Source organism: Tupaia chinensis, unplaced genomic scaffold (genome assembly GCF_000334495.1).
Source record: "Tupaia chinensis unplaced genomic scaffold, TupChi_1.0 Scaffold000489_1, whole genome shotgun sequence".
NCBI classification, from domain to species: Eukaryota; Metazoa; Chordata; class Mammalia; order Scandentia; family Tupaiidae; genus Tupaia; species Tupaia belangeri.
The window spans coordinates 5,894,894-5,915,464 of NW_006160001.1; positions in this window are offsets into that span (position 1 = coordinate 5,894,894).

The window sequence follows — 20,571 nt, forward strand, 5'->3', positions numbered from 1 at the left end:
AATACAAGACACAGGACCTCCTCTCCCAGGGATGCCTAGCTTCCACTATGGCAAATGGGCACCAGTCTTCTCTGAGTTTCAGAATGTCCCTCTCCTGAATGTGCAGCTCTTAAGCCGATAGAGAAACCAGAAATTCTGAGAAAGAAAGGGAAGAAGCTAAACCATGTAGGCTGGTTAAGGGACAGCACTTTGTGATGATATTATGCCACAAAGCATGAGATTTCATCACTTGCAGATACATTTGTGCTAACTTGGATTGTCTTTTGAAGCATTAAGTCCTTGGGAGCTGGTAAAACATTTCCAACAGCTCTAGGTTAGAGGCTGGAGGACTGATATCATTTTGTCCAGTTCTCAAAGGGATCAGGGAACAAATTTGAAGGTGAGAATCTTTTCTGGTTTGGGGCAGATATGACTGAATGTCTTATTGACAGCATGAGACCACTTGGTTGTTGTGAGGATATGAAGAGATAATGGAGGTGGACCCAGTTGGGCAGGACTCTGGATGTTCCTTTTTATAAATGAAGCTGAATCTTTCTGAGGCCTTTAAGTGTGTTGAAGTAGCAAAGGGAGCAGGCTCCATCTCTTTGTACTCTTATCGGTGTCCTTTACACTTTCCACACAACCACACAACAGTTTATGTATTCTGACAAGCACTGTCTGCCTGTCTCAGGAGGTCTTGTTTATAGTTAAAACATGAGGTGAAAAAGCCAGACTTACTAGAGGCAGATTTGGTTGTGGATGTGGCCAGCCACCTCAGTAAAGTTGGAGGAGATTATTTTGTGTTGAATAAACTTGTAGCCAGAAAAAAAAAAAAAATCAGACTTACTTGTCTTTGGGTAACAACTCACTTCTGCCAAAGGCAGTACTACTCAGGGACACTTAAGGATCCCAAGATGCCAGACCTCACCCTCATAGGTGGCTCAGAGTGCTGAGCTTAAGCCCTAAGTACCAGCAGACACACTGTCTCAAAGCCCCCAGAGGACATTATTACTTTTGTTGCATTTGTCTCTGAGCCTTTAGTCAAAGTATTCCTGTTCACCAATCACAGACCTAGGTCTCTCCCAAAAAGTCATTTCTTTTATGAAATGAAGAATGAGTCCCAATGGTAGCAAACTTTTTCATTGCAGTCATAGATGAGCTAGTGGATGGGGTAGGGAAAAAGAAGAGAGAGGAGAAAAAACATAAATTGATTAAGTACTGTCTAAGAACATAACACCAAAGAGCTCCTTAACCAATGATGGCCCTATGATATCTTTTTAATGCATAATAACTTTTTGACCACACAGGTGGAATTTTTTGGTGCATTAGTTTTTTTTCAATCTGGTAAGGTCATATCTGAAGTCAGTGGTCCAGTGAACTTGGGCTAAAAGTTGATTGAAAGATCTCCCGTAGACCCTTAATTCCAGGATGGCGCATCTGGGTGGTAATTAAGGAATGCGACTCTCCGAGGAACTCCATGGTTGACTTAAGCAGACACAGGCCATCCAGCCTAGCAGAGGACTCATCGCAAGAGTGAGGGAGTGACTGGTGGCTGCCCTCAAACCCACTGCCTGCTACTCCATCAAAATGTCATCTTTTCGCAATCGGGGGACATTTGGGGTACATTAAAGCTCCAGAATAACATTCCAGCAACTGTAGGAAGGCCCGTGTTTCACATGCTAATCAAGCAATCCTACTTTTTCCTCATGTTTTAGGAGGAATGGACACGAGGAGAAAGCAGGGCAACTAGGAGAAGGACAAAGGAGCAGAAGATGAGAATGAGAGAAGGGTGTGCTACCGATGGGTAGGAAGATTAGCAATTTGGGCTCCTGCTCTGAGGTCCTTAACCTTGTTTGTGCCATGGAAACCCTGGCCACTTGGTAAAGCCTATGGACCCTTTCTCAGAGTAATGCTTTTAAATGTATTGCATAAGACCTGCAAAATGATAAAAAAGACTATTATTGTATTGAAGTAAAGTTCTGAAAACACTAGGAAAAAACGCGATGGAATTTGTGATACATACAAGAGGATCTTTAAAAAGCTTATGGAGGGGGACCAGCAGATAGTGTAGCAGTTACGTCGCTGGACTCTCAGATGGTCGACTGTGATTCGAGTCTTGGACCTGGTGGCTTGAAAGTCACACAGGACTTGTGTGGGTGCGTGCCCAGGATCCGAGAAGGAGAGGGAAAAGGATTGCGGCATGGCCATCTCCCCTGGAGAGTGATTTCTCACTTTTTCTCTCACTGTCTCTATCTCTGTCTCTCTGGCAAGCACGCATGCCCTACAGTGAAAACAAAACAAAGACCACAAAACCTCGTGGAAAATGGAATTAAATTTCAAGTTTATTTTGGTGCAAAAAGTATTAAAATCCATGCATAGATTTTTTTTATTCATAATACATATTTTTATACATTTTTGAAGGCCCCCCCTTTATATGCCTTTTTGCTAATACATTAAATGAGATCTAATGGCAGTTCTATTAACTGTCTCTATTCAGAGGTAGTGATGTTAGTAAATGTTATTTTTAAGATATTTGTAACAACTCTCATTTGTTATGAAAATATATAATTTTTACTGGTAGTAGGGGCTGCTGTAAGTACTGTGGCTTGTTGTCCCACTTTTTAATGTAAGCAAATGCTAAATATTCATTTGAGGTTAGTGAAAATAAAGTTGTACTTGTTTTTTCTCTCCAACTTCATGGACAAGCCAAATTCTCTCTTTGAAACAGTTGTGGGTCTCTTGGTCCCTCAGTTAAGACCCTCTCTGCATAAGTTCAAAATTACTCTGGTACATCTAGCAGGGAGAAAAACAGATCAGGTCCTTAAGACCTTGTAAATTGTACAGACAACTCAGGGTAATCATGCTTGCTAATTGCTATAGAGAAAGAGCTTGGGCAGAGGGTTTCCTTTTAATTTCTTACCATAGTTTTACAAAAATCATTACTTAAAGTTCATTAAAATGTGCCCAGAGCTCCTGAATGGCACACAGCTGAATTTACTGAAAGGATGTTTAATTAAGACACTGTCAAAGAAGAGGAGTGATGGTTGTCATTAGCGAATCTGCAGAGTATTCAGGAGCGCCTGCCTGGCCTCACCGAAGTCATCTCCAGCAGCCTTAGAGACTACGTTGGCAGCCTTCCGAGAAGCGTTTCATCATGTGTCACTCCTGGGTGGATGCGGAGGAGGTGAGAGCCAGATGACGTCAGAAAGGGAAAGTCTCATACCTGGGGCAACTTTCTTCTCATGCTGTTTTTGCTCTTTTTTATTGTTTTCAGTTCTTCCAACTCTTTAAAGAAGTGGTTCCTCAAGTCAGATCTGCTAACTACCTGATTTCAGCTGTCTATCAATGCTCCTGGGGGCTGCCGGGCTGGATGGCAGTGCAGCAGCAACATTGCTCTGCAAGACTTAACCACACAGGAAGGTTCCGGGTTCGTGTTAGGAGACCACCATGGGAATGCAGGGTATGCACGTATCTGGGGGTGGCTGGGGCTCAATCATGGCATGAAGACCTTATTGGAAGTACCTGTCTCTCTGTCTCTCTCTCTCTTTGGCTCATAGAAGAGAGAAAGAAACTTAAAAAATGTGCTCCTTGGGAAGGAGATGGAGCTGGGGGGTGTTCGGCTGGATACAGAAGTCCAGAAGTCAACAATTAATGCTCTCAAGTCACCAAGGAAACCTGCTCATGCTAACTACGCTTGTGCCAGCAAAGGAGATGCAGGACATAGGACATACTGCTTCCTTTAGGAGACTTCGAACCGTGTAGAAGTGCATGACAGTGACTGTTCCCACCACCTGTAGCAAAATCTAACATTCGGCTGACTGCTAATAAAGGGTCAGTGTGCTAAGTTTTTGTATACTACCTTAGTAAAGCCTTTCTTTAATATCTAAATGGATATTGTTATTCCTGTATTGTAGATGAAGGACAATGTATATAAATCCTAAGTGAAACAACTAAACTTGATAACATTCGGCTGACTGCTAATAAAGGGTCAGTGTGCTAAGTTTTTGTATACTACCTTAGTAAAGCCTTTCTTTAATATCTAAATGGATATTGTTATTCCTGTATTGTAGATGAAGGACAATGTTGTATATAAATCCTAAGTGAAACAAATAAACTTGAAACTCTGTAGTTGGCATATTATTGAAGGATTCTTACATTTACACAACAACCCTTTTTTCTTTAAGTAAATAGCAGAGGCCCTTTTACTTTTAAAAGTTTGTTTACAGATCATGATGGATTAGAAAGGCTGAATATAGAACTTCAAAGTTAAAAGAATTTTGAAGTGGGGCCGGCAGGTGGTGTGGTGGTTAAAGATGCTGGATTCCCATATGACTGACAGTGGTTCGAGTCCTGGACATGGCAGCTTGCTTTCTCACTTTCTCTCCTCTCTCTCTCACTCTGTCCCTTTCTGGTCAAATTGAAATAAACAAATGAATAAATAATAAATACAGTTCAATAAAATAATTCTTAAAAAATTTTTTTAGAGGTTTTTGCCATAGGGTGCGTGTGCTCGCCAGACAGACAGAGAGACAGAAAGTGAGAAATCACCCCCCAGGGAGAATGGGCATGCCGCAATCCCTTCTCCTCCGTTCTCTTCTCGGGATCTTGGGCACGCATGCATGCACACGCACCCCACGTGGGTTTTAAGCCACCGGGTCTGGGACGCGAACCGCGGTTCACTCCGTGGGAGTCCAGCGACATAGACATTACACTAACTGCTGGTTACCAAAATATTTTTTTTGAAGTATGGTCCTCAAACCTGAAGGAAGAATTTCTTAATTTGCACTTGACTTTTCAAGAAAATCTTCATGTGTAAAGGCAGGTAAAGTGATTAACAATCCCTTTCCTACTGCCAGGACTCACTCAGCCTTAAGTTATTTAATAAGAGAGTCACTTTTTTTTAAGAATTATTTTATTGTACTTTATTTATTTTAATTTGACCAGAGAGGGATAAGTGAGAAGGGGAGAGGGAGAAAGTGAGGAAGCAAGCTGCCAGGTCTGGGACTTGAACCACAATTGGCCACGTGGGAGTCCTTTTGCCCTTAACCATCGTGCCACCTGCCGGCCCCAAAAAGTCACTTTTTTTTTTTTTTGACAGAGAGAGATGGAGAGACAGAAAGTGAGAAATCACCCACCAGGGGAGATGGCCATGCCATCTCCATCTTCTCCTCAATTCTCCTCTCAGGATCATGGGCACGCATGCACATGTGACTGGCATGAGTTTAAGCCACTGGGTCCAGGAATCGAACCGCGGTCGACTCCATGGGAATCCAGTGACATAGCCATTATGCCAACTGCTGGTCCCAAAAAGTCACTTTTTATTCAATCATAAGGTGAGCAGTCGAGTACAGCTTACAATCTATTTTTAAAATTTCTTCAGTAATTCCTAAAGCATTTTTAAAATCCCAGAGCAATTGTAAACTGAGACACAGTATTGTTTTTCCTTTTGTTATCTTTGTGATCATAAGGGGATGCAGCCTTCCTGGAGTCCCTGTGACATGTCCCTATTTGTTACAGTTGTTTGATTAGTTGGCCCAGGGTACACCCAGTGAAGTTGTCAGTTTATTGCATCAGCCAAAGAGCACTGTTTTGAAACCTGGCTCGACTGGGTGAACTTGGAAACATCACTAGTTAAGCTCTTCAAATCTACTTTTTCTCTAGTTTTAAAATGAGACCAGTGGGGCTGGTCAATGGTTGTTAAGGTGGCTGGATCCCACATGGCCAACTGAATGGTTGAAGTCCTGGACCCAGAAGCTCGAAAAACATGCTGGGAGTGTGCACATGTATGCCCAAGTCCAGAGATAAAGGATTGCAACATGGCCATCCCCGTGTGGGTACTTTCTCACTTTCCTCCTCTCTCTCTCTTCTCTTTCTCTCTCTTTGGCAAGCACATGTTCCCTATAGAAAATGACAAAACGAACACACAAACAAAAAGAGAGAGAGAGAGAGAGAGACCAGTACCACTATTTCTTGAAGTCATTGTGAGGATTGATTGATATGCTCTATAGGGAGGCACTTGTTAAACTGTGAAGTTGGTGCAAATGACATACATTGTTGTCCCAGTAAGGCTTAAAGAACACTGCTCTTTGTAAAAAGAATTTTGGTGAATATCATCCCCAGAGTTAGGGTGCCCCAGCTGTCAATAGACAGGATGTCTTCGTACTGTTACCAGCAGAGTCACTCCTCCTTTATCATCAGCATATTCAAATGCATATCATTACTTCACTTGGTAAAGTCTCCTCTATTAGATCTTTGGGCAGAAGTCTTGCTCACACTCCTTTTATGTCCCTAGGGTCTCCAATGGCTCCTGTGAGAGAAAAGTACAAAGAAAATACAGGCAGTTGATCACATTAAGTGAGCACAAGTCATATGCCAGGAACTGTTCTGAGCTCTCCACATTGACTAATGCACATGACACACACAAGTCTTGAGAGTAAGAACTATCATTATCTCTACTTTATAGGTGAGCCGACAGAGGCAGCGGGAGGAACCGCACACAAGGAAGAGGTTAGGCTGAGAGGTGCACACAAATGCGGTGACTGGGAGCAACCACCCTGCTGGATTGTTTTTAAAAGCAAGTTCAAGGTGGGTACCAGATGGTGGGAAAGAAAGGAGGGCTTCTGAGTCCCCCGACCTTGCCTATATCCCCTTTCCCTTCTGTGCTAGATTGAATGAAGTACCCCCCCCCCACATTCACTACCATCTGGAACCTGAAAATGGAAATAGGGTCTTTGTGGTTGTAATTAGTTAAGATGAAGTCGCACTGGATCACAATGAGTCTTAAATCTAATATGATGTGTGTTCAAACTGGAGGGAAATTTGGACATAGACACATAGGAGAGGAAGCTACGTGAAGACAAAGGCAGAGACTGGAGTGATGTCCAAGAGCACCAGGGACGGCCCACAAACCAGGAGCTAGGAGTGAGGCATGGAGCAGTCCAATCCTCAGAGCTGCCAGAAGGAACCAACTGTACAAACCTAAGAAGCATCTTGGTTTGGGAACTCTAGCCTCTGGAACAGAAATAAAATCAATTTTTGTTCTTCTAAGCAGCCTAATTCATGATACTTTATTATTTATCCCTGGGAAATCAATGCACCTTTCTCTCTGTTCTCTGCTTTCCAGTGAAGTGAAGGCAAGGATTACACAGATGACTCAAAAACCTAAGAATCTGAGGCTTTTGGTGGGGGCTTAGTTTTGTATGAGCTCATTTCCTTTTTCTCTGATTAAGCCTCATAGAAAATTAGCCCACTCAAAATAAGAAAGAGTGAGAGGATCCCATGGGTCATTTTCTTTTCATAACATCAAACCAGTCCCAGAAGGTGGACTGCTTAAACAGTCTCTCTTCCTTAATCTACCAATGAGGCTAAGAAGTGGAAATGTGTACTTTCTTCTGCCTTTTTGTGGAGTGGAGGAAAAGGGTGCTGGAGAGAGGCCGCTTTAGCCTAAGAATGTGAATTGGTCTGTGGAAAAAAAAGTCTATCCTGAGGGGATTACTGGGTCAAATGGCCTGTTCAGCAAACATTTTTTACAGATAGCACCATTCCATGCTGGAGTCTAGGCTTAGCAAGAGTCTAGAGGTTGCTGAATTTCTTGGCATGACTAAGAATAAGAAAGGTAGAGACTGCCAAGAAGCAGGGAAGGGAGAGCACAGTACAGTGGAAGAGGCTTGGACTAGGTGTCCCGGGTTGGTGGGCTTGGCCCTTGGGTCTTTTAAGAAGCATGGTTGATATTCAATTTCAATTTGCTTTGTGTGAGACTATAATGTTAACTCCTCACTCTGTTTGCATTAAACGTTTGGAGGAAGTTTTCTGAATATACAAACCTATATAAAATTATCCTTTGGGAGGGGAAGAAGAATTTGTCCTCAGAGGCACAATGGGACTTGTTACATAGAAAAAAAAATACTTCCAGGAGGGGAAACACTGAAAGGAGATTGAAATTCACAGGAACCAGGAATGGTAAGCCTTTTCTACCCACCACCCATTTCCCTTTCTTCCCAGTGCTTGCGAACTTGGAGTTTATGTCTATTTTGAAATCCTAAAGAACTCTGAAATCAGCAATCCAGGGGACTTAGAAACAACTACTAGTACCGGACTGCTGATAGCTAGGTTTGCCCTGTACTGAGGACTACCTACAGGAAAGGCACTTTAGGACATGTACCAAGGACATGAAAGCTTGTGGGACTTAACTCTGTTGCTATGGAGGGAACTAGCCTAAACCCTAGTGTGAAAGTGCTTGGAGGTGGGGCCTTTGAATGGTAATTGGGTCATATTGGAGCCCATGTGAATGGAATTGATGCCTCTCTGCTTGCTGCCAGGTGAGGATATAACTACAAGATGAGTATCTTCAACTAGGATATAGACTTTCAACAGACACCAACTATGATAATACTTTGATCTTGGACTCTCCAGCTTCTAGAACTGTGAAAATGCATGTTTGTTATTTAAACCACGGAGTCTATGATAATTTGTAAAGCAGCCCGCTATTTAAGACAACTATCCTCAAAGAGGTTACAATGGTAAAAGACAATGGCAAGGTTAACTACAATTAGTTCTGCTTCCAGGTATAATTACCCTTCTCCTCCATTCTCCTCTCGGGATCTTGGGCACACACGCACACATGCCCGGTGTGAGTTTAAGCCACCGGGTACGAGACGTGAACCATGGTCGACTACGTGGGAGTCCAGTGACATAGCCATTATGCTAACTGCTGGTCCATCTGTTTCTTTCTTATAAGAATACACGTGATTGGATTGAGGGCTGACCTACATAATCCAGAATAATGTCCCCACTTCCACATTCTTAATTACACCTGCAAAGATTTTTCTCTTTTCCCCATGTACACTAACATTCACACATTCCAAGAAATAGGACCTGATATCTTTTTTTTGGGGGGGGAGGGACATTATTCAACCTGTTAAGGGCCTTTTGTGGCAGGGATAACAGGAAAGTGAAGGTCACTGAATGGAGCTGGAGAGGGACTGGGATTAGGAGCTAGCTGATGGGAAGCTAATAAAGACAAAGCCTTCACAAAGGGCAGTAGGTGGGGGTGGGGTCACAACACTGCATAGCCAGCCTCCTGGCACCCAGAATTGTAATCATCTCTTCTTTTTTGAATTCTTAGAAAACCCAGTTTCTCTAAATTCTTCATCAGTTCTACAAGGCACATTTATGTAAAATAAGGAGAAAGATGCAGACAAAGCAGCACTCTTTGGTCACGAATTTGAAAGGCTTGACTACAAATGTAGTGTGAAATTGTCTGAAATTCTTGGCAGCAGACGTGAGTCATTTATTACTGTCTGACATTTACAGAACATTCTTCACAACAGTTTTTTAGACTTTGTTAAGACAGATACTGAATTTGCTGGATGACAGAATTGGTATCCAAAAGTCTTTTTGTTAGAGCATTAGGTCAAATCCAAGAAGATGAAATGTTATAGACATAAATTTAATGCTCTGTAGTTGGTCTAAAGAGCCTACTGAGCAAATCTACAAGAAGCAGAAGACTCGGATGAATAGCAACACATTAAATGCTTATTGTCAAGTATAAAATCTTGCTAAATCAAGAAAATGATGGGAGCTTTAAAAATGTGGTCCCTAAAATGTTAATGTAAGGGGCCAACAAGTGACATGGTGGTTGGGGTGCTGAACTCTCACATAGCCAGCCATGGTTCAAGACTTAGACCTGACGGCTTACATTCTCACTTTCTCTCTCTCTCTTTTTCTCCCTCTCTGTCTCTCCCTGGTGAGAGCACTTGCCTTGTAGCAAACTGAAGAATAATGATAATGACTGATAAAATTAATAAGTAATTCTTTTTAAAAAGCCAATATAATCTCAGGCTACATTAAAAGTATCTAGAAGGGGCCAGAGGGTGGCAGGGTGGTTAAGGTGCTTGATTCCCACATGACTGACTGAGGTTCAATTCCATATCTGGTGGCTTGCTTTCTTATTCTCTCTCTCTCTGGTGAGTACACATGCCCTGTAGCAAATTAAAAAAAAAAAAAAAGATAAGTAAAATTAAATGAAAAATTATTTTTAAAAAGTTGGAAAAAATCTAAACAGGGAAGATAATTCCAAAATTGTGAGAGGGAGAACAAGTTAATTTGATATATAGATTCACTGCTTTTGGAGAAGTATCCCCCAAACTAGAGTTAGCACCATTTCTGGAAACACATGTGTTCTTACATTTATTTTTAAGTGGTTGGCTTTGAGAAGGAATAAATGGATGAGAAGTTGAAAATGAAACAGAAGGTATATGTAGACTCATGGTAAACCAGTAAAAAAGATATAATGGGGGGGATAAAATCTTATAGCATTTTTTTGGGAGATATTTTTGCTATAGGGTACGTATGCTCTCCAGAGAGACAGAAAATGAGAAATCATCCTATGGGAGGATAGCCACACCGCAATCCTCCATTCTCTTCCTCCATTTTCCTCCTGAGATTTTGTATACGCACATACCCGGCATGAGTTTGAAGCCACCGGGTCTGGGACTTGAACGGCAGTCACCATGTGGGAGTCCAGCAATATAACCATTATGCCATCTGCTGGCCTTGAACTTTTTAAAAGCTCACCAGAATTACTAAAATATTTTTACAGTTAATATACACAAACTTGTAATTAAAATTTGATTAATGAGGTTTCCCAGGTGGCATGATAGTCAGGGTGGCTGGATCTCACATAGCTGAATGCTGGATTCAAATATTGGACCCAGCAGCTTGAAAACATGAGAACACGTGCACGTGTGCCCAAAATCCTGAGTGGAGAAGGGATTGTGACATGGTCATTCCTCTCTGGGAGGTGCTTTCTCCCTTTCTCTCCCTTTCTCTCTTGTGAGTGCATGTACGCTATGGCAAATTTAAAAGAGAGAGATGAATATAAATGAAAATAGGGAAGTAGTACTTGGATTCTATGCTACAGTGCTCAAGCCATACTGGAAGCATCCATTTAGTGGACACCAGATAAAAAGTCAAAGGACATTTGTAGGAGAATGGCTAATATTATGCAAGGTTTCAGAACTATATGTGAAGACTGGAGAAAAGATTGAATATGTTTTAACTTGGAGCAAAGATTTTGCAATGATTGGAATGGTCATTTTTTGAAAGAGAAAAGTCCAGTTATTCTGGGTGCCTCAGGCAACACAGAGAATACTTTACAATTAAATTATAAAGAATAATTTGAACAGTAAACTTTCTAATAGTTTCTTGGAAAATGGCATTGCCATTTAAGTAGAAAACTGAGACTTTGATCATTAGAAAGGTGATTAGGCTGTGTAAACCTTAAAGTGACTTTGTATCCCAAGGTACTGTGGCAGACACTATTGGTGTCTACCTGCAGCCATATTCTGCTCTTGTTCAGGCAGGATGTTCAGGGAAGGAAGGCTTATTACCAGTACATAGGGTGGGGATGGAAGGAGAGCAGTCAGCAGGGAGCTGTCAGTAGCCAACAATCCCTGCAGTTGGGGGAGTGAGAGCATGGGTCCCGAAGGGGCCAGCTGGACAGCACACGATGGTGTTGCTAGAGAGAACCACTCAGCTCTTCCAGCTGAACACTATGGCAGGCTGCCAGGTAAACACTTCCATTTCCTCTGGGAGCAACCATTCTGGCAAGAGAAGGTCCCTGTGGCTAAAGTAATGCTCCCAAGTACAGAGTTCATCTAGGGAAGGAAGAAGAGACAAGAGGGCACCTGGCAGGACTATCTCCTTTCCTCTACACTCCACACAACCTGCTGAAAGGAGGGCGGTACACTGCTTTGTCCAAGTCATGCACTGGGACCCCCAAAGGAGCTCCAGGCAGGCCAGCAGCAGCTGTGGGGCAAGGGACACAGAAGGAAATACCCATGTGTTATCAAAGCTGCTCAAGGTCAGAGTCATGGACTCTGGAAATTTGGTGATTCTTAGCCAAAAGAAGTGCGTCAGACACAATGGCCTGACACACCCAGGATCAACATCCTCTGGGAAAGAAGAAACTCAAATCAGGATATTCTGGGTTTTCTTGATGAAGTGGGACAGTTCATGGCCAGGATGTGGCCTCTAATCAGGTCTGTTGCCCAACTTCAGCCTTCATGGAACCTGGTTCTAAGCCAGCCCCAGCTAACCTGACATAAGTTAGCAGGGAATTGTGTATAGCCCTGGCCCTGTACCATCTCTTCATGGTATCACTGAAATTGTCTGCCCTTCTCATCTGTAAAGCCCATGTTACTGAGGAGTACCACATGCTGTTTGCAGCTGGACAGCACCTCACATCAGTGAGATGGCAGATCCTCAACCCTTTAGTGGATCCTTTCCATATCCCCTCTCTCCCTCCCCCACAGGGCGATGGTTAGGTGTAAGGGCCAGATTTGTTGTCTTGAAGCAGAGTGATGGGAAGATAACATGAGTCCTCTTTTTCCAGATAAGGCCACAGTCCTGTCCAGCACTTCTCTCTGCCTTAGCTCAGATTCACGCCTTTATCATGGTCAACAAAGATGACTGGAATAACTATGCCACCGTGGTCCTCCTATTGCCTTCTCACACCCCAACAGCCTTCGTTTTGCAGCCTAAATCCAGTCTGTGTCTGCCAGGGTCCTGTCAGGAAGCAGAATCTCATTCAGTTGGTTCAATGGAAGGGATGTTAAAGGAAGAACTGTCTGCATGAGTGGAAGCAGGTTTAAGTGTTCTGACACGGACTATAAGCACAGAGACTAGCATGGGAGGAAAATGTGTTCTAGGCTAAAGGGGGGGTTTTCTTGATGAAGTGGGACAGTTCATGGCCAGGATGTGGCCTCTAATCAGGTCTGTTGCCCAACTTCAGCCTTCATGGAACCTGGTTCTAAGCCAGCCCCAGCTAACCTGACATAAGTTAGCAGGGAATTGTGTATAGCCCTGGCCCTGTACCATCTCTTCATGGTATCACTGAAATTGTCTGCCCTTCTCATCTGTAAAGCCCATGTTACTGAGGAGTACCACATGCTGTTTGCAGCTGGACAGCACCTCACATCAGTGAGATGGCAGATCCTCAACCCTTTAGTGGATCCTTTCCATATCCCCTCTCTCCCTCCCCCACAGGGCGATGGTTAGGTGTAAGGGCCAGATTTGTTGTCTTGAAGCAGAGTGATGGGAAGATAACATGAGTCCTCTTTTTCCAGATAAGGCCACAGTCCTGTCCAGCACTTCTCTCTGCCTTAGCTCAGATTCACGCCTTTATCATGGTCAACAAAGATGACTGGAATAACTATGCCACCGTGGTCCTCCTATTGCCTTCTCACACCCCAACAGCCTTCGTTTTGCAGCCTAAATCCAGTCTGTGTCTGCCAGGGTCCTGTCAGGAAGCAGAATCTCATTCAGTTGGTTCAATGGAAGGGATGTTAAAGGAAGAACTGTCTGCATGAGTGGAAGCAGGTTTAAGTGTTCTGACACGGACTATAAGCACAGAGACTAGCATGGGAGGAAAATGTGTTCTAGGCTAAAGGGGAAAAAAAAAAAGATACAACAAACAAAAACACAAAGGGAGACCTGAAGCTGTAGAGGAGAGAGAGGCCCAGCAGGCTGTGTCTGGCGTGTATAGTAAAGGCTTTTGTGTCCCTGTCACATTCCCTCAGCCCCCGTCTGACTTCAGCAGCTGTGCTCTCATGCTGACAGTTTTCCGCTAAAAGGGATGCAAGTGTCTTTCTGATTTATTTCTAAGGCTTTCTCTGAAGATGCACCTGCCTCTCCTGCTTGAAAGAATAGCCAGAAAGCTCGGTAGAGTCAATGCCCTTGGGGTAGCTTAGGAATACTAGGTGGGGCACCGGAACTGGAACTGGTCAATAAATGTGAAAACCACTGTCCTTTTGACAAATCTCTGGAGGCATTCTGAATGCTCCCGAGGTCCCCCAGAGGCAAATTCCCCTTTTATTAGCAGTGATCTCCTCATCACTCTTCTTTTGTCATTGCCAGAGGGCGTGTGCGCTCACCAGAAAGACTAGAGAAAGGGAGAGGGAGAAAGCACTGCGTCCCAAATCAGGCATGGTCACACTGCAATCCCTTCTCTGTGTCTCCATCCTGTCACTATCTGGGCATGCATACACACGTGTCCAGTGCGTTTCTGGAGCCACCAGAATCAGGATACCCAAACAGTTCGCCATGTAGGTTCCAACTCCCTTAACCAGGAGGCTACAAGAATGGCCCTCAATGTCCTTCTTCTATTTGTTTTTCTGTTTTGTTCGACTCTTCTTACTCCTTGCTATGGATGGGAATATCCCCTTCAAAATATAAACAGAAATTTAATTTCCATTTTAATAGTATTAAGAAGTGAAGCCCTGGGGCCAGCAGGTGCATAGTGGTTATGGCACTGGACTCCCATATGGCTGAATACAGTTCGAGTCCTGGACCTGGCAGCTTGAAAAATCATACCAGGTGCATGTGTATGCATGTCCCAAATCTCAGGAAGAGAATGGAGGAGAAGGGATTGTAGCATGGTCATCCCCCTGGGGGGGGAGGGGAGTGATTTCTCACTTTCCCTCCTGGTCTCTCTCTGTTTCTCTTTGTGGGGGGGGGAGGGGAGTGATTTCTCACTTTCCCTCCTGGTCTCTCTCTGTTTCTCTTTTTGGGGAGCACACACCCTATGGCAAAAACAAACAAACAAACAAACAAAAACAAAAACAAAACAAAACAAAAAAACTTAAAAAAATGATGCATGGCCTTTAAGAGAGAGGTCATGAGGGCAGAGAAAACAAAACAAAACAAAAAAACTTAAAAAAAAATTATGCATAGCCTTTAAGAGAGAGGTCATGAGGGCAGAACCCTCATTCTTTAACCATGAATGAATTAAGACCATAGTGGTGGGAGTGAATTTGTTGTTGTGGACATGACTTTGATATAAAAATGAGCTCTTTGTGTCATGCTTCCTTCTGCCTTCTATCACAGGATGACCCTCATCAAAGAGGCCTGAAGCTTTAAGAGCTTCTCCACTACGCCCTGGATATGGGACATGAAGTCAAAGGAGATTATTCTCCAACTTCAAGACTTAATGGTGTTTTCTCTATTGGGTTTTGGACCAATAGTAGGGACCAGTGATTTCTTTTTTCTTTTTAATTTTTTTTTTAAGAGAGGTTTTTGCTATAGGGTGCATGGGCTTGCCAGAGAGCCAGACAGAAAGTGATTAAATCACCCCTCCTTTTGCTATAGGGTGCATGGGCTTGCCAGGGAGCCAGACAGAAAGCGATTAAATCACCCCTCCCAGGAAGGATGGCCATGCTGCAATCCCTTCTCTTTCATTCTCTCAGGATTTTGGACACACATGCACATGTGCCTGGCATGAATTTTAAGCCACTGGGTCTGGGACTTGAACCACAGTTGGCCATGTGGGAGTCCAGTGAAATAGCCATTATGCCATCTGCTGGTCTCAAGGGACCAGTTATTTCTTTATTCTTGCCTATTTCTCTCTTTTGGAATGGAATTACTATGTCCATCTCATCATTTTATTTTGAGAATTAAATAGCTCATTTTGATTCCACCAGATCATAGCTAGGGTGAACTTGCCTCTCAGTGAAACTGCCTCAAGTCTCAGTTATACATGATTCAGATGAGACTTTGGATTTTGAACTTTTGAGTTGGTCCAAGAATGAGTTAAGACTTTGGCTATTGAAATGGAATGACTATATTTTGCATGTGAGGATATACGTTTAGCAGGGACCAAGGGCAGGGTGCTATGGCTTGAATGTCCCCTCCAAAACTTGCATTGAAATTTAATTGCCATTGTAACATATTAAGAGAAAAGGCCTTAAAGAGATGTAATTAGGTAATGAGGACTCTGTCCTCATAAATAAAATAAGGCCATTATTGTGGGAGAGTCTTTGTTATAAAAGTGAGCTTTCTGTTGGTACTCAGTTTTGCATTCCACCTTCTGTCATGGGATGAGCCTCACCACGTGTCTGCACCGTGGTCTTGAACTTCCTAGCTTCCAGTACTGTGAGAAATTTCTTTTCTTACAAATTACCCAGTCTGTAGTATTATGTTATAGCAGCAGAAAATAACTGTCATGGGGCCAGCAAGTGGCATAGTGGTTTAAGGCATTGTACTCCCACATGGCTGACTGCAGTTTGAGTCCTGGACCTGGTGACTTGCTTTCTCACTTTTCCTCTCTCTCTCTCTGTCTTTCTCTGGGCAAATTAAAAAAATAATAATAAATAAGGTTGAATAAAAATAATTCTTAAAAAGAAAAACCTGTCACTTCCCTAGTTTTGGAATCATTTTCTAAATACATATATGGAATCTAATTCCTCACTTCACACACTGCTTGCTCCAGAGCCCACTGAAGATATAAAGAGTCACAGCCATGATCAGACCTAGCCTTGAAGCAAGGAGGGCTGGGGGAAGAAATGTCTTGACACTTCTTCACGCTGCAAATTCCTGCTTATGCTTCTTCCTGGACCAATCAACAAGAAACAAGATTACAAAGGAGCCTGGGGAGTGCAGGCTTTGTGGGTCAGCTTCCCAGGACAGAGCAGGATAAAGAAAGACAAAGAGAAAAAAAGAAAGAATCTGGTGAGGCAAATGAAGGTTAACCACATCATCCCCATAACAGTAATGATAATGATAATGCAGAAGAATAGCATTTCTTAAGATCTCCTGTGCTACTATAGATTTTGCCTTGATGATCTCATTCAATCTACAAAATTACTCTATGAGGCAGATGTATCATAATTCTCATATCACAACGAGAAAATTGATGCATGGTGAGGTTAATCAATTCATTTAAGCCTGTGCCACTAGTGTGCGCACACGGAGGCATTTTTATTTGATGCCATGACCTTCTCAGCTAAGTTTAAATTCTTTGGTATAGAACTTTTAACTTCAGCCTTATCTTCTCCAATACTCCTGCATTTAAACCAATTCCTTAGTCACACAAATGACTGAATATTTCTTAACCATGATCCTCTACCACCTTGTTGACCTGTCTGAGTGGACCTTCAAGTCCCGATTTGAATGCCACCTCCTTCTGGATGTTTCCATCCCATCCTGTACCCCAAGCCTCTGATTCCTCCCCACCCATTCACATTTTCGTGCTTCCCTAGCTCTCAGGAGACAATCCCAACAATGCTCACAGAACTGAACAGAGATTTCATTTGCTGGTTTGACTACCATGAGATTCTTAAAACAATTGCATCTAGGTCTACTCTTTCTACCTAAGTGTCTAGCACAGTGCCTGACACCTCATAAAATTTCAGTAAATAATGGTAATGAATGTTTACTAGGGTAGGGGCAGGAAAAGGCCAGGTATGGAATGTGGAGAATTGCCAGCAACACGTTTGATTAGAGAGTCCAAACCATGGGCAGCTGGCAAAGGCATTGGGGAAGGCGAAGATGATCAGAAACTTTGAATTTTCGTTTTATTTTCAGAGAATGTCAAAATAGTGACTCCCACATAGTGTCATACACTGGGGTTATGCTTTGAAGGACAGCGAGGTTGCAGTGGAAGCACAAGGCTTGGAGTTTGATCTCGGATCTGTATAATGACGTTAAGCAGCAGAGCCTGCCTTGCACGGTTGGTATAGGTTAGCAGAAACAGATGAATGCTCTGGGCATTCTAAAGCACTCTACAGTTTCTAAGCCAGTATACGTTACTGCCAAGGGATAGCGGTCAGGGCGTAACCTTCTTAGCAGAGAGTTTCCTCTGGGAGCTGGAGTTACCCTTCCTTACTCCATAGGTGTCCGCCCCCCACTTTTTTTTTTTTTTAGAGAGATTTTTTGCTATAGGGCACATGCATTCGTCGGAGAGACAGAGACAGAGAGACAAAAAGTGAGAAATTGTGGCCTCACAGCAATCCCCTCACCTCCTTTTTCTCCTGTCCCCCACTTTTTTTTTTTTTTAGAGAGATTTTTTGCTATAGGGCACATGCATTCGTCGGAGAGACAGACAGAGAGACAAAAAGTGAGAAATTGTGGCCTCACAGCAATCCCTTCACCTCCTTTCTCATGTCAGGATTTTGGGTACACATGCACACGCGTCTCATGTGAGTTTAAGCTGCTGGGTAAGGAACTTGAACTGCAGTCGACTACATGGGAGTCCCGCGAAGTAACCATTAGCCATCTGCTGGGCCTGGTATCTCCCTCTTATGCAGTGCTTCAAAGCATGTATGCTCCCATTTAGAGTGATTCCCTCTAAGCTGCTGTCCACCATTTCTTTTCACCACTCCATTCTCACATGTTTTATTCCAGAATTAAAGGTGAAAGATAAAACACTTGGAAAACGTCTTCAGAGTATGTTCCTTGTCATTCTTGAGACGTCCTAAAGTGGCAGACTGGCACGTTTTGTGGCAGACTTCGTTGGTTGTGATTGGACATTTGTGGAGTGCTACACTGACCTTCCTCGGGGTTCACCTGGAAAAGAAAGGCGGTGGTTTCCCATGGTACCCTGGAGAAGTAAGTTTCTCCCTCAGGACACCAAGAAATCAGCGTAGTTTGTTATTCTTCTGTCTCTCCTTGCATTCCTAATCTTGGCAAACTTGTAGATTTGCCTAGTACCTCAGAAATCATCTAGCCCATTTTCTTTTTTCTTCATTTGAGTTTAAAAAATCAGATACCCCGACAGAGTAAGAAAGTTACCCAAGATACCCAGAAATAAAATGCTGGGGTCAGAAGCCAGTTCTTAGGATTCCTCATCTAGCTTCTCTGCTATTCCCTGTGTAACTGATACTTTCATGTGGTCACCCACAAGGTGTCCTAGGACCAGTGATTCCTGTTATGGGCTGAGTTGTTTTACCCCCGCCTTCAATTTTGTATGTTGGAGTGTTAACCCCTCAGTAGTTCAGAAAGCAACTGTATTTGGAAATAGGGTCTTTATTGAGGTAATTCCGTTTCAAAGGGTTATTAGAGTGGGCTCTAATCTAATCTGACTGGTGTCATATAAGAAGAGGAAATTAGGACAGACATGCACAGAAGAGCATGTGAAGATGCAGGGAGAAAATGGTTACCTACAAGCCTCGGAGAGAGGTCTCAGAAGAAAGCAGTTGCGCTGACTCTCTGACTTTTGGACTTACAGCATTCGGAATAGTGAGCAAACAGATTTCTGGAATGTAAATCAACCTGTCTGTGATACTTTGTTAAGACAACCATAGCAAATGAATACAATTCTTTTTGTAAAATAATTATTGAGAAAAACAAAAAGAAGACAAAAGACTTCAGCTAGTTCTTCTTATATCCATTAGTCTCACTCATTGAATTAACAAGTAAATAAAATAAAAAGGGTATGTTTCTTTGATTTTGCAGCAAATTCTTCCATGTGTAAAATAGGATGTAGAAAGGGAATGGAAATTTGAACAGCGGAATTTTTTTTTTTTTAATTGCAGTGGAGAGGAAGGAATTTACAGCTAGTAATTTTTCTCCATTCCTAACTTTAGACATACTTTGTCTAATGTAGACAGACATCTGATTTATCTCTCTCGTGAGAAATACCCTTTTACTAATTACCATGTAGGAAACTGCTTTGTTATCCCAAGGAGGGAAAAAAGGATACTCCCTTTTTCCTGAAAATGTGTTTCAGCCTTGTTAACAATGTCACAAAATCTTTTTTTGGGGGGGGGAGGGGCGTTTGTTTTATTTGCCTTAGGACACATTTGCTCACTGGGGAGAGACAAAGAGAGGAAAAACCATCCCCCCACCCCCCGCCACCGGGGAGATGGTCACACTGTAATCCCTTTTCTTCCATTCTCTTGGGATTTAGGGCACACATGCACATGTGCCTGGTGTGATTTTCTTTCTTTCTTTCTTTTTTTTTTTAACATTTTTTTATTTATTTAGTTCCATTTGTTATTATTATTATTTTAATTTGACCAGAGACAGAGAGAGAGAGAAAGGGAAAATGATAAAGCAAACTTCCAGGTCCAGGATTCGAACCACAGTTGGCCATGTGGGAATCCAGTGTCTTTAACTACCATGCCACTTGCCAGCCCCTGCCTGGTGTGATTTTTAATGTCTGTCTTTCAAAAAAGCAATATAAAAGCTTAAAAACTAAAGGGGATGGTGGTGCTGGCAAACACCTTTCAGAATTCCATCCTGGGCTAAAACACAAAACTTTACAAACAAGGCTTGTATTTATTACTTTTATTAGCATATTAGATCATAACTAAAGTAATAGCAGACCAAGAATTCTAAGTCAAAATATGAGAATAGGTAGATAAGGTTTGATCAAAGGGGCAGGGAGTTGTGACTTCCTTACATTCTTTCATTTCATCTTCTCAGCAACGTTCTGAAGGAGACATTGCTATCACTATGTGTTTGAGAGGGAACCAGAGGCATAGAGAAATTGTATTATTTCACAATGTTTATCACTGGTGGAACTGGGATTTGAATTCAGGTTAACCTGATCCAAGGCCCATTCTCCTTCTAGATTAAGACCCAGCTCCTCTAAGAGATAGAAGGTGGGGAGGTGAAGCAAACAAGCTTTGCTTGCCTTCCACACTTGTGGTAACAGTTGTGCAGAGGCAGTTGTACAGTCCTTGAAGGACTTAGTCACTTTCAGAAAATATGGGCATCCATGTTCTTCTTGGGAAAAAGAAATCCTCTTCCTTTGGTGTGCAGAGTTTAAACTTCGGGAAAGCTGAAAAGGATCTGGGCGGAGTTGGGCTCCCT